The sequence below is a fragment of the Triturus cristatus genome, chromosome 6 (assembly GCF_964204655.1).
Source record: "Triturus cristatus chromosome 6, aTriCri1.1, whole genome shotgun sequence".
NCBI classification, from domain to species: domain Eukaryota; kingdom Metazoa; phylum Chordata; class Amphibia; order Caudata; family Salamandridae; genus Triturus; species Triturus cristatus.
This window is the reverse complement of record NC_140589.1, coordinates 665,691,899-665,707,119: the sequence shown is the minus strand read 5'-3', so window position 1 is coordinate 665,707,119 and position 15,221 is coordinate 665,691,899. Positions and strand designations below refer to the sequence as shown.

The window sequence follows — 15,221 nt, the reverse complement described above, 5'->3', positions numbered from 1 at the left end:
ATCAGACCCAGCAGCCGCAGCACCAACCTGACCGAAACTCGGGACAAAGGCTGAAAGATCGAAATCGGAGCCTGAATATCCCGAACCCGCTGTTACAGAGGATAGACCCGGAACTGCGCCGAGTCCAGAACTGCTCCGATGAAAACAAGCTTCTGGGAGGGACTCAGATGCAACTTCGGAACGTTGATGGAGAACCCCAGCAAATGCAGGAGGTCGGCCGTAGTCTGGAGGTGGGAGACAACTGCCTGGGGTGAGCCCGCCTTCAACAGCCAGTCGTCGAGATAGGGGAAGACTGGAACCCCTAATCTGCGCAGGTGAGCTGTGACCACCGCCATCACTTTCGTGAACACCCGAGGGGCACTGGTGAGGCCGAAGGGAAGCACGGTAAACTGAAAGTGCTCGTGGCCTACCATGAACCGCAGGTAACGCTGGTGGACCGGCAGGACGGGGATGTGGAAATAAGCGTCCTGCAAGTCCAACGCTACCATCTAGTCTCCAGGGTCTAGGGCAGCCAGAACCTGAGCTAAGGTGAGCATCTTGAACTTCTCCTTCCGGAGAAAGGCGTTGACGCTCCTGAGGTCTAAGATAGGGCGTAGGCCCCCTTTGCCCTTCTTGGGAACCAGAAAGTAGTGGGAACAACCACCACGACCTACTTCTGGGCCAGGAACGCGCTCGATGGCCCCCTTGGCCAAGAGGGCCGTAACTTCCTCCTGCAGAAGTTGCAAGTGATCCCCTGAAATTCAGTGGCACTGCGGTGGCATGGCTGGAGGGGTCGCCTCGAAGGGGAGGGAGTAGCCCCTTCAGACGATTTGCAGCACCCACCTGTTCGATGTGATGGTATGCCAGTGGAGCAGGTGATGGCGAACTCTGCCTCCCACTGGCGTAGAATGGGCCTGAAAGCTCGGACTAGGAGGGCTTTGAGGAGGATTCTGCTGGGGTAGATGTGGACAGACCGGCTCGTTGTCCCCCTGCTCTGCCTCGGCGGAATCCACGTCCGTAACCGCGTTGGGGCTGGTTCTGCGGCATGTGGCTAGACGGATGTGAGGGGGCGCCCCTTCCTTGGCCATGAAAGGGGCAAAAAGCGGAAGCTTGCGGGCACGGGCCGAGAGGCCCAAGGACTTGGCTGTAGCCCTGGTGTCCTTAAAGCGCTCCAGCGCACTACCCGCTTTGTCACCAAAAAGGCGACGGCCATCGAAGGGCATGTCCATGAGGGTGCTCTGGACATCCCCGGGGAAACTCGTGGACCTCAGCCAGGCGTGGCGACGAATCGCTACCGTGGTCGCAATTGCCCTGCCTAGCGAGTCCGTTGTGTCCAGTCCACATCGGATTGAATACCGTGCCGCATCCCGCCCCTCGGTAAGAGCCTGGGCGAGCCGTGTCCGGGCCTCCTCCAGACACTGGGGTAGCACATCCTCCACCGTATCCCACAGGGAGTGGGAGTAATGGTCCAAAAGGCACGCAGTGTTGATAGACCACAACCCCAAACTAAGGGAGGAGAACAGTTTCTTCCCAAACTGTTCCACCCTTTTGGATTCCCGATCCGGGGGAGCAGACGGGAAGGAGGTCTGGGAGGTAGAGGCCTGGATAACCAGGCTCTCGGGTGTGGGGTGCACCAACAGAAATCTGGGGTTGCCCGGTGCAGGGCGGTGGCTCCGGGCCACGTTCCAGTCCACAGGAGGAACTGTGGAGGGCTTGGCCCAGGTGCCCATCAGAACGTCGGTCAGTGCTTCATTGAACTGCAGCAGAGGCTCCGAGGAGCTTGCCGGCGGTTGAAGCACTTCAGTGAGGAGATTAGTCCTCACGGCCACAGCAGGCAGCTCCAGCCAAAGGGCTTCGGCCACCTTGCGCAGCACCACAGAATACGTAGCACCCTCCTCCATAGCGACAGATGGAGGAGAGATGAAGCCAGTGTCAGGGGAGGTTTCAAGACCACTGGCATCCCCCAGTTCATCTGCCCAGTCCTGAGATATCTGGCACTGCCGTGCCAGAGGGTCCTCAGACCCCTCCCAGTTGTCTCCGTCATCCGTCGGGACCGGAGTCGATGACGGCACCGGATGGCGCCGCTCCGATGCCGGGCCCGGACTGGGACTAAACTGGGTGTCATCCGAAGGCGGCGCCGGGGGCGGCACCGGAGGGGTCGGCGCCGGCAGAGGGGTCGTAAGGTCGACCGGGATCCAGGCCTGGATCCCGCAGGGGCCTGCAGCGTCGTGACCGGAGTCGATGACGGCACCGGGGCTGGAGCCGTCGGCTTGCAAGGCCTCCCAGTCGAGCCCGCGGTGCCCGAAGGCACGTCGGCAGGCGTCGACGGCAGAGCCAGGCTCCTCATGGCCACGAGGAAGTCTCTGATCTCTGCCGGAGTTGCGTCAGACCCAGGGAACGGAGGGTATGGGGTAGGACGGGACTCCTGCAGCGGATGGTGCCGCCCGAACCCTCAGCTGAGTCGCGCGACCGGCGAGGGGAGTCAGAAGAGCGATGTCGTCTCTTCGACTTCTTGCTGTGCTTCGACTTACTGGAATGCGAAGACTTTGACCCCGACGAGCGGTGATGGCTGCGGCTCCGAGACCCGTCCCTCGATCTCCTCCTCGACCAGGACCTTGAGCGGCGCAGAGCCGACTGCCGGATCTCGAGCAGCTTGCGGGACCGCTCCCGCCTAGCCTTCGAGGTCAAGGTCCGGCAGTCGAGGCACGACTCGGCATCGTGGTCAGCCCCAAGGTAATAGAGACACCGGCGGTGGTGATCCGTGACTGACATCAGTCGGAGACAGGCGTCACAAGGCTTGGATCCAGGCATCCCTACCGGCACCAGAGTCGAGGTTGACTGAAAATAGAACCAAAAGAGTTCAAAAAGTTTAGTCAAAAAGTGACTAAAAGGGTATGCTCTTCCCGGATCGGCGCTTACTGGCGCGGAAAAAAGAAGAACCGACGTCAGCGCGCGAGGGCGGGTCTAAGTACTCCGACGACGTCATCCCGGCAATCCCGACGACGGACGCGGATCCGCAGACGACGCCTAGCGACGCGCAAGGGTACTGCTGATGAAAAATCTTTCCGGATCCAGCCTGACGCCTGGGGATATTCTAAGGTGAGGAATGTAACTAACGTGTTTCTTTCAGATACAAACATCAGGGCTATTTAACAGCTGAAGGTGAAATAACGCGTTCCTACATTTCCGATGCCCTACAGAATTTAATAAGGGTTTAAGAAAACACAGAAAAAGAGGGTTACAAATTTTCCACAAAAATAATGATGAAAAGTAATGGGGCCAGAACGCACCCTTGTGGCACCCCTAGCACAAGGGAAAAACATCGGACATTTCACTTGCCGGGCCAAAGCTGGCACATGTCGCCAGAGGCCAGTGTAGGTTGCCAGGTGCCCACAGTGGAATGGTAAGAACAACTGGCTCACTATTTTCAGATGAAGATTGCGAATATTCAAGCCAGCCTCCTTCCAGGCATTTGGAGGAGACCATGGGGAGCTTGTTACACCCTAAACCACAGCTTGATTCCTCTAGGGCCCTCGATAGGTTTAACCCGATCTCCATGGAAGACTCTTTTGCAGCAATCTGTAACCTTACGTCCGGCTCCCCATCTGACATGTGTATCCCCAGTCTCTTGGCCTTAGGGGCGGGTGTCATCAATACTCTGGCTAACAAACTTTGGAATGCTTCTTTGTCATCAGCTGTAGAGCTGGGTACCTAGAAGCAGGAAAAAATTCTGCCTCTTCTGAGGAAACCCCAGACGGACCCTGGCAGACCTTCTAATAACAGACCGATTTCTGTGCTTCCTGCTCTCTCGAACGTTTTGAAGAAGCATGTTAACTACTAGCTCTCCCAGTTTTTGGAAAGTAACAACCAATGTGGTTTCCACCCCAGTTTCAATACAGAGACGGCACTAGCGGAAGTGGTAGATTACATCAGGGGTGCCCTCGATGTTAGGGGCAGAGCTGTGCGTATTATGCTTGATCTGTCAGCGGCCTTCGACACAGTACCCCACTCCACTCTGCTGGCCCGCCTTCAAGCTATTGGAATTAAGGGGTTTGCATGGGGCTGGTTAGCCTCATTCCTAGAGAAAAAGGTCAAGCAGTATGCTGCCCCCTTTGTTCGTCGGGGGCTAGTGAGCTGCAAGTGGGATTGCCACTCTCTCTAATATCTATTTCACCACCCTTGCTCTTCTGGCAGAGGCCCGAGGAGCAAAAATAATTTCCTTTGCTGAAGATAAAATCAGAACCTGCTTAACAGTGGTCTCTCGGGGAGACTTTGAAGTAATAGGGGACTTTCACGTTCCTTAGTAGGGACCCCTCACACATGACCTAGGCTGACAGCAGAGAGGTTGAGGGACTTCCGTGCACCACATACCATGCGGTGGACATTAGCCAGATAGTACTTATCATCCTCGAAGATGTTGGAGAACCCTCCCACCCTTGGGCTCCCAGCCAGAGGGCGCATGGCCTGGCCGCTAGGGGACCCAAACACCTAGACATTGGAAATGTGATGACTAAATACTGCCTGATAGTTTCCTATGTATGCGCCCCCCCGGTTTGTTTCATTTACGTTTACTCACATTGCTCAACATCGTTTATTGGCAAGGTTTCTTATTATACAGATCGCACCCTAGTCTTCTCTACACGAGCACTTGTAGCACAAATACGACGCCCACATGTTCCTCCTTCGTAAAAGTAAGGGGATGCTCTCACATACTACATGTGGTGGTTTATTGTTTATATTAATTGGACCTGTTTTATATCAAATTAACAAATGTAAATGCAGAGGCTGAAAGAGGTGTATGTTTTCTCCTGTGTTTCGATTCATAAACTACTGAGATGACATGTAATAACATAAAATGCCAATAAAAATATCTACACAAAAAAACAACGGTCTTTCAATGGCTGACTCACCATCAGCTCAAATGTAATGCAGAAAAAACTGAGATACTCTTCTTTGGTGTAAGGGCGAAAGAGCCCTGTCAGTCCTTTTGGCTGGTGGATGCTCCTCCTCCACTATGCCAGGCCAGTACGGTGAATTTAGGCATTAAGTTTGATGGCGAGCTATCCTTTCTGCCTCAGGTTAATGCTGTGGTTTGGACTTGCTTTGGTCTGCTGAGTGTGCTAAGGAAATTATTGTGCTTTCTCTCTTTCTCAGCAAGGAAAAAGGTAGTTCAGGCCTTAATAACATCTGGGCTTGACTACGATAATGCTCTGTACTGCCTGACTTCCTGATTAATAAATTGCAGGTGGTCCAAAATGCAGCAGCCTGGATTCTTCATGGTCTGCCTTTAAGGACGTTTCCCTTATTTAAGGGAACTGCACTGGCTTTCCATAAGGAAGAGGATTATTTTTAAGACCCCACTGCTAGTACATAGGGCTCTACATCAGTCTAGTGCTGCTTATCTTAGAACAAGGATAGACTTTCATGTTCCCTCCAGATGAAAGCCAACAACTTTTTGGCCAAAATTCCAAGGTTCCAGTGGTCCAGGACGGGAGGCAAGCCCTTTTCGTTTTTAGGATCTTCATTATGGAACAAACTCCTTTGGAGTTACGTAACATTTCAGCCACCTCCCAGTTTGGGAACAATTTAAAAACGTGGCTTTTTAATCAAAACTAATAGTGTCGGATGCATAGCGCCAGGACACTCTCCGGAGTAATAGAGTGGTTTATAAATGCCCGTTACATTACAAAGCAGACTTTCGCAGCTAGACTTTCATGTAGAACATGTAAAAAGTTGACTATTGCCACCTCCACCACAAGATCCAGTAACATCAGCCACAGCTTGGTTCTGTTGACACAGTCAAAGGCTGTGGAGAGGTTCGTAAAGGCTGTGGAGAGATCCATGAAGGCCAGGTACAGTGGGCAGCGCTTGGCGATCGTATACTTACTATCAAATTCAGATTAAAACACTGCCCCACCATACCCTGCCCAGAACAGAAGCCAAATTGGAAGGGACAGAGTATATTATTTCTTTTCTCTTTAATACTTTATTCGATAGATATTTATCATAAAAGTACAAACATGCAAAGTACATAAAAGCAATCCATCCATAGTACTACAATTACATCCAGAACAGCAAATAGCGAAAAAAAAGGACTAAAAATAAAAACAGAATTTAAAACAATGCTTTCTTCATTCATGAGAGTTTATATATTACCCAGCAGCCTAGAGCGGGTTAACCAGGCACCCGCGAGGTATTTAGCAACCCCACAGATGGTATACATAGAAACAGTATTGGTTAAAATAATACACAGGGCTGATCTGTGATCCCTTACTCCCAGCTCCCTGCATACAGGTTTCAACCATTTAGCCCTAACGAACTTGTAGGCTGAACAAGCAAATAAAAAATGGCCAAGGGATTCCTCTGGACATTGGCAACCTGGGCAATTTAGATCAAACCCCCCCTTGGCCTTCCACCTTTCCAAAACATTTTTAAGGGGAAGAGTGCCATATCTTAATTTCAAGAACAAAGTTCTATCTCTAGGTAGTTGGATAAAATCTAAAAAGGGTTCCAACTTCATAGATGGTTTATGGTCAAGAAAGTTCATCGTTAAAGTTCCCAGGTTTAAGTTATTGTTAACCTTGGCCTCAACCCAGTCCCAGTATACTTTCTTTACAATTTGTTTTGCAGGGGGGACTTGTGTGGCCCAGGACTCCCCCAGGCCTATTAATACTACCAGTTTCTTAAGGTTGTTGAGCCACTTTATTTGGTGAGAAACATTTAGGGATATTAACTCGTCCAACACTTGAACATATCCGGCTAATTCCTGGGTTCTTCTAAGGCGCACCCAAAATAACAGCGGCCTTAGTTGAACTTTGTCCGAGATTGATTTTTTACCCATATCAAAAAATAATGGTAACAGAGGGGTTGAAACTGGAAGTGAGACTAGATCTCTTATAAACTTATTTTCTGCAGTTGCCAGGACCTTAGTGTTTTCAGCACCCCATAATTCGGAGTCATAGATTGCCGAGGCTAAAGCCTTCCCTTCATAGACTACCAAGGCAGGGGCAACCGGTCTACTAATAGAGAGGCGCTGATTCTTTAGTATGGCACCGGAGACCCTTTTGAGGTTTAGTACCATTTTTGATATATGGGAATCCCAGCTCATGTTGTTGGACAACCTAACCCCTAGATAATCAAATTCATTCACCACCTCTAAAGGGGACCCATACAAAGTAAGACGAACATTCCTAACCTTTCTATTTGGAGATAAAACCATTAACTTTGTCTTCGAAGTGTTGACCGTTAACCCACGGTCGTTACAGAAGAGGGAGAAGCGGTCAAGCAATTTTTGGAGACCCTTGGGGGTCTTGGACATCAGGAGGGTATCGTCCGCAAAAAGAAGTGTGGGGGTTTTCTCCCCGGCAAGGACGGGGGCATCCGCAGGGTCCTCCCTCAAATGGTCCACCACCCCATTTATAAAGAGGGAGAACAGTGTCGGAGCCATCACACATCCCTGCCGTACCCCCCTGTTGACTGATACCCTCCCTGTCAATTGGCCCTGGCGCCCCCAACGTATCCTTGCGTAGTTATCCTCATGGAGTTTGATAACAAATTGCAGCAGGGAACTAGGAAACCCCATGGCTAATAAAACCTCCCATAGCTTGGCGCGTGGAATAACATCAAAGGCGGTTTTCAGGTCTATGAAAGCCAAGTAAAGACAACCCTTAATAATGGATACTGACTTCCAATAGACCGCGCAAAACCGGAAGACTTGATCCATTGCACCAACATTCCGCCTAAACCCAACCTGGAAATGGGTTAGAATATCATTATCCATTAGCCATGTCTCAACTCGATTTATAATGACCCTGCCAACTACCTTTTGAATGGTGTCAATTAAACTAATTGGTCTGTAGTTGGCAGGGTCCTCTCTATCACCTTTCTTATATATAGTATATTATTATCTCTGGTCCAGGATGTAAGGCGATTGAAAACTACCCTGCCAATTATTTGACAGTATCATCAATGAGGGAGATGGGGTGATAACATTTGGGCGACATGCAATCCCCTTTTTTGAAAATAAGTACGATGGTGGATCAGAGGTGCCCACAAAGTAATATATCACTAAATGATGTCCATCGGCAACCATCTGGCCTAGGGCCTTTTCCGCCTGAACTCTGCCGAACAGGAACCTCCACTTCCAGTAATGATACAAGAAATAGTAATCTGCCTGCAAATATTCCCCCAGACTCTCCTTTTCCTCCAAATGGTAGTGGCACTAAAATGCTAGACCCACTCTGGCACCAAGATGCTACAGCGAAAGAGTGGGTTTTTCAGGGAATCCCTGTACCTAATCTTCTTGACCGTGTGCCAGAACATCATTCTATTTTTTGCTACCACGGCGTATTCCAGGAGCTCCAAGTCCCTCCTGTGCAATGCATCCTATCTTGCCTTCAAGGCGTCTTTCTAAAACTTCTGAGCTTCTCAACCTTGTCCCAGTCTTTTGGGCTAGCTACAAGGGCCCTCCTTAATCTGCGGTTGGCTACGGAGTAATGTATCAAACCACCGGTGGCTCCCCTGGCTAGAACAAAAAAGTGTTGTCAAAAAGTGTCTGATACCCTGGCTTAAATTTACATAATGAGCTAACAGGGCGTCTCCTCTTGTGTCTGACAGACAATTAAGGAAAAGTCTGAATTGTGTCTTCAATAATGTAGCCAGGGTATCCCCCGGTTCATCATTAGAATGATGGGTGATAGAGATAACCTTAATGGCACAATTGATCCTACCAAAAGGGAGCTGGCCCATAGCTAAAAGAGCATTATGGTCTTCCATTCTGTCTCCATGACCACATGACCACCTCCTTAGAGAACCAGACAGAAAGGTTCCTCATCACAAACATATAGGCCAACCCATGGCCCGACCGTGTCCTCTGTATGAGGCTATGGGTAACTAGTCCCCTCTACACATATTGACAAGGTCACGTGCAGCTATATTTCTAACCAGCACCTCACCTCTACTATTGCATAGCTCCCTGGATGATGTCTCATGTAACAGCCCTCCAACCTTTGGGTAAGCTGCTAATTTCACATTGAAGTCCCCTCACAAAAAATAATAGGGCTGGGACGTTTAACCAGTCCCTAAGGGCCCCAAATTTGAAAGGAAAGCAAACAAATGAGTAAAATGAACACATACGGAAATAGAATAATTATTATGTTAAAAAGGAAATAAATAAAAATAAAAAGGAGACCATTTATCCTGAATGAGGAAAACTAAAAAGTTGGAGCTCTTATAGTCAATGGTAGTCACTTCTACTCGCAAGCTCAAGTTAATCCATATGGAGAGGCCTTCCTTGGCTCTGCCACAGGAGGAAGAGATGGTGGGGCAATAATATCAAGCATAGCTCTCGCAAGATGACAAAGAAGTATCCCAGGTTTCCTGCATAACAACAAAGTCAAACATGGCAATATAGGTGAGCTAGGTTGGGTTGGCAATCTTGTCTATAAGTCCTGCGATATTCCAGCTCAGACGAGTCATACTTTTCCCCAAAGGTTCCTTCTTTGTGGCCAAAGTTTCCAGATGCCAACAGTTGAAACATCCTGTATATTACCATCTAAAAGTCAGTCTGGGCTGGAAAGGGCTTCATAACGGTTTGCAGTGGGGATTAGAAATTGATTCCTTTGATTTGGGGTAAGAACTGCCTGGCCTCGGGCCAGCCCTACCTTTAAAGGAGCTAATTGCAAACAGGGTGGCAAAGGTTGCAGATTCCTCACTTCGCTGTTGGACCGGGTTACCAAAGAATCCAGATAGTGAACATTTGTCTGAAGATAAGATACACTAGTTTTGTATAAATAGCCTAATGGGAACAAAGTAATATTACTCTCCACTGTGGTGCGACTACTAGACCCAAACAGGAGAATTTGCACCAAAATAGGGGATCTATAGTTCACTGTCTCACAGTCCCCCGGTAGGTCAACTGAACTCGGCCCAATCCAACCACACCTACTGGTCAGCAAAATGTCTTTGGCAAAATGGTAAGGCAGGTCTTTATAGCGCACGAGCCATTCTAAGGTCTTGTTATACAACTCCTCGCTGGTTTTCTTCTGCCCAATACGCACAGGGGGAACCCCATAAGAACAATCTTGTAGGGGCAGGCAGCATGAGGGAGATTAACTGTGACCTAGTTGGAAATGAAAGATGGCTCACCGTTCAAATGCCCTATCCTTCGTGAATTGTTTGTGACACCATCAGCTTCCTCTCTGCCTGAGCGGAGTGATGATCTAAGGACTTGGCTGAGCTGCGGCACGAGAGCAGGTTTACTGATTGAGTTGTTTCCTAAGATTGGCGCTCTGGCCGTCCCCGTGCAGATAAGAGAAGGAATAGAAGGAATCACCTGGAGAAGCTGTGGATCCCGTGCCTGTGGGATCTCTCTGATGCGAGAAATATAGTCAGCAAATTTTGGAAGAAGCGAGCTGGGTAGGGTTGCAAGTTGGGCTTCAATAGAGTCAAGACGTGAAATTGAAGGCAAAACTTCAGCACTCAACAGTGCCTTGAGTTTCTCGAAACAGCCCTCCATAAAATGTTCCAAACATTGAGGACTGAGGTTTGAGGTTTCCATAACAACTGTTGAGAAAGTTGGAGAGGTAGAAAGATCTCGGACCTCTGTACCCATAACCAGTGTTCAGTTTGCCTGAGATGCTCTGGTGGTATTTGCGTTATGCTTAATGCGAGTACCCCTCTCGCTATCTGTATTGTGTGCTTCCATAGATCCTGAGTTGGTAATATCAGTAGAAGTGGTAAAAATGGAAACAGGCTGGTGGAATTGAGAGGCGGACCCACAGGGGGGCCAGAAACAATATCAGTCGGAGGCAGTACCCAAGTTCATTGAGAGCCTCCTTTTAGTGGCAGCAAGTTCTGTGCTGATGACCCCCATGGCTCTTTGCAGCATACGATCGATGGAGGTACATTTTGCAGGAGGCTTGGTAACAGGATTACCCCTACAAGTTTCTTTTTGCCCATTTCCGGCGAGATGAGTGAATGATCTCGAACAATCAAATCAGAAAGGGGGAGACATTCAAACAGGAAACTTGAGAGGTGCCAAACTGTACCTTCATAGCAGAAAGCCAAGCGGGCCGGCCCAGCCCTTTCTGGGCTTAGACAGAAAGGTCTTTGCCTGGTCTTCGCCCAGGTGCAACACGCTTCGGGAGAACTGCCACCTTTGATGTACCCCGTAATCCTCCAGGGGCACCTGGTAGCTTTAGTTCCAAGCCCAGACAGCATCAAACAGCGAATCGCGGTGGAAAAGGAGTCCCGCACTGTGGGAGAACTGCTACCTTTGATATAACCATGTAAACTCTCCTGAGGCATGTGGTAGCTATAGTCTCGAGCACAGACAGCAGCAAACAGCAACCCGCTGTGGAAAAGGTGTCACACGCTGTGAGAGCACTTCTGATTTTGATGTAGCCCTGTAATCCCCCTGAAGCACCTGGTACCTATAGTACCAAACATAGGCAGCAACAAACAGCAACCTGCAGTGGAAAAGGCGGTGCGAAAGTAGACAAATTAAGTGTTTTCTGCCCTCACAGCCAGTTCAACAACTGCTGATCAGCTGTCTCATGCTAGTCACTGTAGGTACACATACTGTATCATAGTGAGCATGGGACCCACTTCTGGGCATACCTATCCCACTTAGGGCGACACACTAAAGTATACAAAAAAGTGATGGATGTATTGGAATGCTTGAATTAATCTTGCCCACTGGTAATTACTCTGGCTACATCTTAGTCCATCGTTATTTTGCACACCATGCCACCTCAGTTTGGAGCCAGCCATATGCAATTCAGCCTTGACCTTGCTCGAATGGGAACAGAACAGCCCCAACTGTCAGGCCAAGTCCTTCTTTAATTGAAACATAAGCAACCTAGGGCCGGTTTCCCCTTCATTAGAGCTCATGAGCCAGGTGTAGGTTGGTTCTAATGACACAGTATGCACGGTACCTACGGCATTCTTGTCCCACTTAGGGCAACACACTAAAGTATGCAAAAAAGTGATGGACGGAATGCTTGAATTAAATTGATAGGTATTCAAGCTTTGAGATTTATTTGTGAAAAAAAGCTGAGCTGACTGAAAAAAACACAAATGGCGGCCGCTTGGTAATCATCTGAGCCTTAAGTGCATCTACCAGATCAGCGGAGGCACCTAAAGCTCAGAGATCAGTAACAGGGAGGCGAGGATCTATAACTACAGCAGGAGACCTGCTCCAGAGGCAGTGGTGGTGGGCTTAGGGGACAGAGGGAGCTCTGCTTTCCTAGCTGGCCTGGAAGATTACCCTCCAAACTTTAAATGAAGGGCTACATTTCCTTCCAATACCAACTTGTGCGAATTCATAACTTTGAGGTGGGACAAGGAAGTACAAACTGTAAGGCAGGGGATCAGTAGGTGGAAACATGTGCATACCTCTTCCTCACACTAATTGGACAGTATTGTTTTTCAAACAGAAGAAAAGGAACTGCAAGAGGTAGCCAAAGACACTGGGACAGGGAGACATGGACACTGATGTTAGGACATGATGAGTCAACAATGATGTCATCCTTAGAATGTTGGATGATTTTTAACCTAACAGAAAATCTCTGCAAGGGGAGGCAACTGAGAGAGAATAAGCTGAGAGACAGGTATTGTACCCAAAGAATGGAAGGAGCTGTGAATAGTTTATCCCAAGACGAAGCTACATGGAATTAATCCCGAGGTAGAGGTTTATTTAATTAAACCTACCCCTTACTAGTAATGGAGATGGTGTCAAGTGTATGGAATCCTGGCAGGGGTCTAAATGACCATCCCTTACAGCAGCAATAAGGCGCTGTTAAGATCTGAGATGGACTCCTTATTGCAGGATAAGAGAGCGCCACCAGGAGCCTTGAATTAAGCAATATTAGTAGAAAGTGTAATCACTTTCCATCATAGTCGCTGCATACCACACTGGCACGCAAGACTGAATGAAGGTTAGAAGGTGGTCTAGATTAGTCAAACCCTATATTTGTACATCGCAGGGTGGGAGTGACTTTCTTTTATGAAACACAAAGCAGACCATTCATAGGACATCCTCTCATAGTCCATTATTATGGTAAAGAAAAAACAGCGCCTGACTGAACAGAATATGTCGTATGTAACACCGGTTACTGAAATGGTACGAAAGGCATGAAGCCCTAAGTTAGACATATTACCTGTATCTAGATTCACAACAAGTTAAGTCAAGGGCACGAGGCTACTATATTAAAATAAGTAAGAAAGAATAGGAAAGCTGTGCTTCAAGAAGTTAGCTATAACTTCACATGACCAAATTATTCATGATAATATATTATAAAATAAAGCTTATGTAATTTCCTTGGGACTGTACATCACAAAATGCTGACAGGTAGTTTCCTAAGATGTTAATCAAAAGTATACTCCGGGGCATTAAGGAGCTGCAGAGAACTACATGCCCAAGTGCATGAGACGTTGGAAATGGAAATGTATTGAAAATTGCATGTACATAAGTTAATACTGTATCAGTTTCAGTCTTAAACTATAATATAGCGAACACCAGATGGCTGGAGCTTACTGAATACTAATGAATTTCTAGGTACCTTTGAATATTAACTCTGTCAGATACGCACAAGTTAAAGAAATGTGTTAGTATAATTGTATGCTTATAAAGAAAAGACAGCGTGAAGGTTCGTAAGGTCAAACACTATGTAAGGATTATTCCTTGAAATGATGCAATCATTGACAGCTAAAGAGTTTTTTAGGAAGTGTACAGAAATGGGATAAACTATTCACTGGTATAGGGAAGTCTGCAAAAAACTATTATTTTTGTGTAGCAATTATTTTTATTGGCATAAATTAAGTACTGAAACATAACAGCAAATACAGTGGCATGCAAGTCCAGCATGGACCCATATTGAGATACAAATGTTGACTGTGATACATGCACCAATAACAAACAATACTAATATATTAGAAAGTAAGAAAAAGAAAGAGGGATGAGATAATAAGCTATGGAAGGAGGAGAGTAAAGAGACAAGGGTAAGATGGACAGAATGAAAAGAAGGACGGGAAGGCAAAACTACAAAGCAGAGAAGAGAGGCTGGCCAGGCGAAGCCCAAGTACAGTATTGTGGGGGAAAGGGTGCGGTGGAGTGCAATGACGGTGATGAGGAAGAATCATGAGTCAAAGCGAATTGGGGGGGCATTCTGCAGAAGGGGGACCACATGAGAAGAAAATATCTGCTTTATCCATTGTGGCTGGGAGTAAAGGTGGCGAATCAGGAGATTTTAGAATCCGGACATCACGCCTTTAAACTGACTCCAAGTATTAAGGTAAGAGAGCACCGAGGAACTGGGGATGGTCCAGGGTTGGGCCCCAGTTTGTTTAGCAGGTAATGGTGTAGTTGTGTATAGCCCACTGTTGCATATTCAGCAGACCAAATTCGGCCTTTAGCATCTTAAAGGGCTTGAGTTTGCCGCCGGAGATCAAGTGTGTAAGAGTCAGGATCCCAGCTCTGTGCCAATGGCCTCAATCAAGCATGGACCCCACAATGCGAATACCAGTATTGTTTCAAAGGGGAGCTTTGTCACAGAGATGCACATCCACTGAAAAGAGCTTGTGAGCCTGCATCCAGGTGGCATACATGGCTTTCAGCATAGGGTTGGGGGACCCAGCAGTAGTGGGGATAGGAGAATAGAGGGCCAGTAGTCTCAACAAGGTCTCCTGGAGTGTGCTTTCGATCGGGGCCCATAACGGGGGGAGGGGTTGCATGTACGCCATTTGTGTCAAATGTAGGAGTAGACAGTAATGCTCCACAGAAAGCAGACCCAGTTCCCCTGCAGATCTCTGAGCGATAAACTTTTGAATTGCCAGGCGAAATCTCACTGAACCCCAGATGAAGGCCTTAATGGTCTTGTCTATCTGTCGGAAGGTTGAGAGGGGTATTAATTGGGGAAGCATGCCCAACATGTATGTGAATCAGGGGAGGGTAACCATTTTCACTCTTTGAGTCTGTCCTCAGAGTGAGAGAATCAGGTGGAATCTCTTTGCAAAGTCCAATTGCATTTGCTCCATAAGTGGGTCCGGGTTATCTACCACCATGTGCTTCAGAACCATGTGAGGCAGGCTATAGTCACCTTTAGCTCCTTTTGACGCTCCTTCCTCTGTCTAATGGACATGGCAGCATCCCTCATCAACTGCCCCCTGATGGTCACCTTCGCTGCCGCCCACAATATCAAGGCAGAGTCAACCGAGCTGCAATTGGGCTCCCGGGAGGCATG

At 48.0% G+C, this 15,221-nt stretch overlaps 1 protein-coding gene across 1 annotated transcript in view; it reads right to left on the bottom strand.

Annotated features, from left to right (window-relative positions):
- BACH2 (BACH transcriptional regulator 2) overlaps positions 1–15,221 on the bottom strand; it is a 587,303-nt gene that overhangs the window by 12,976 nt on the left and 559,106 nt on the right. The window lies entirely within an intron of this gene.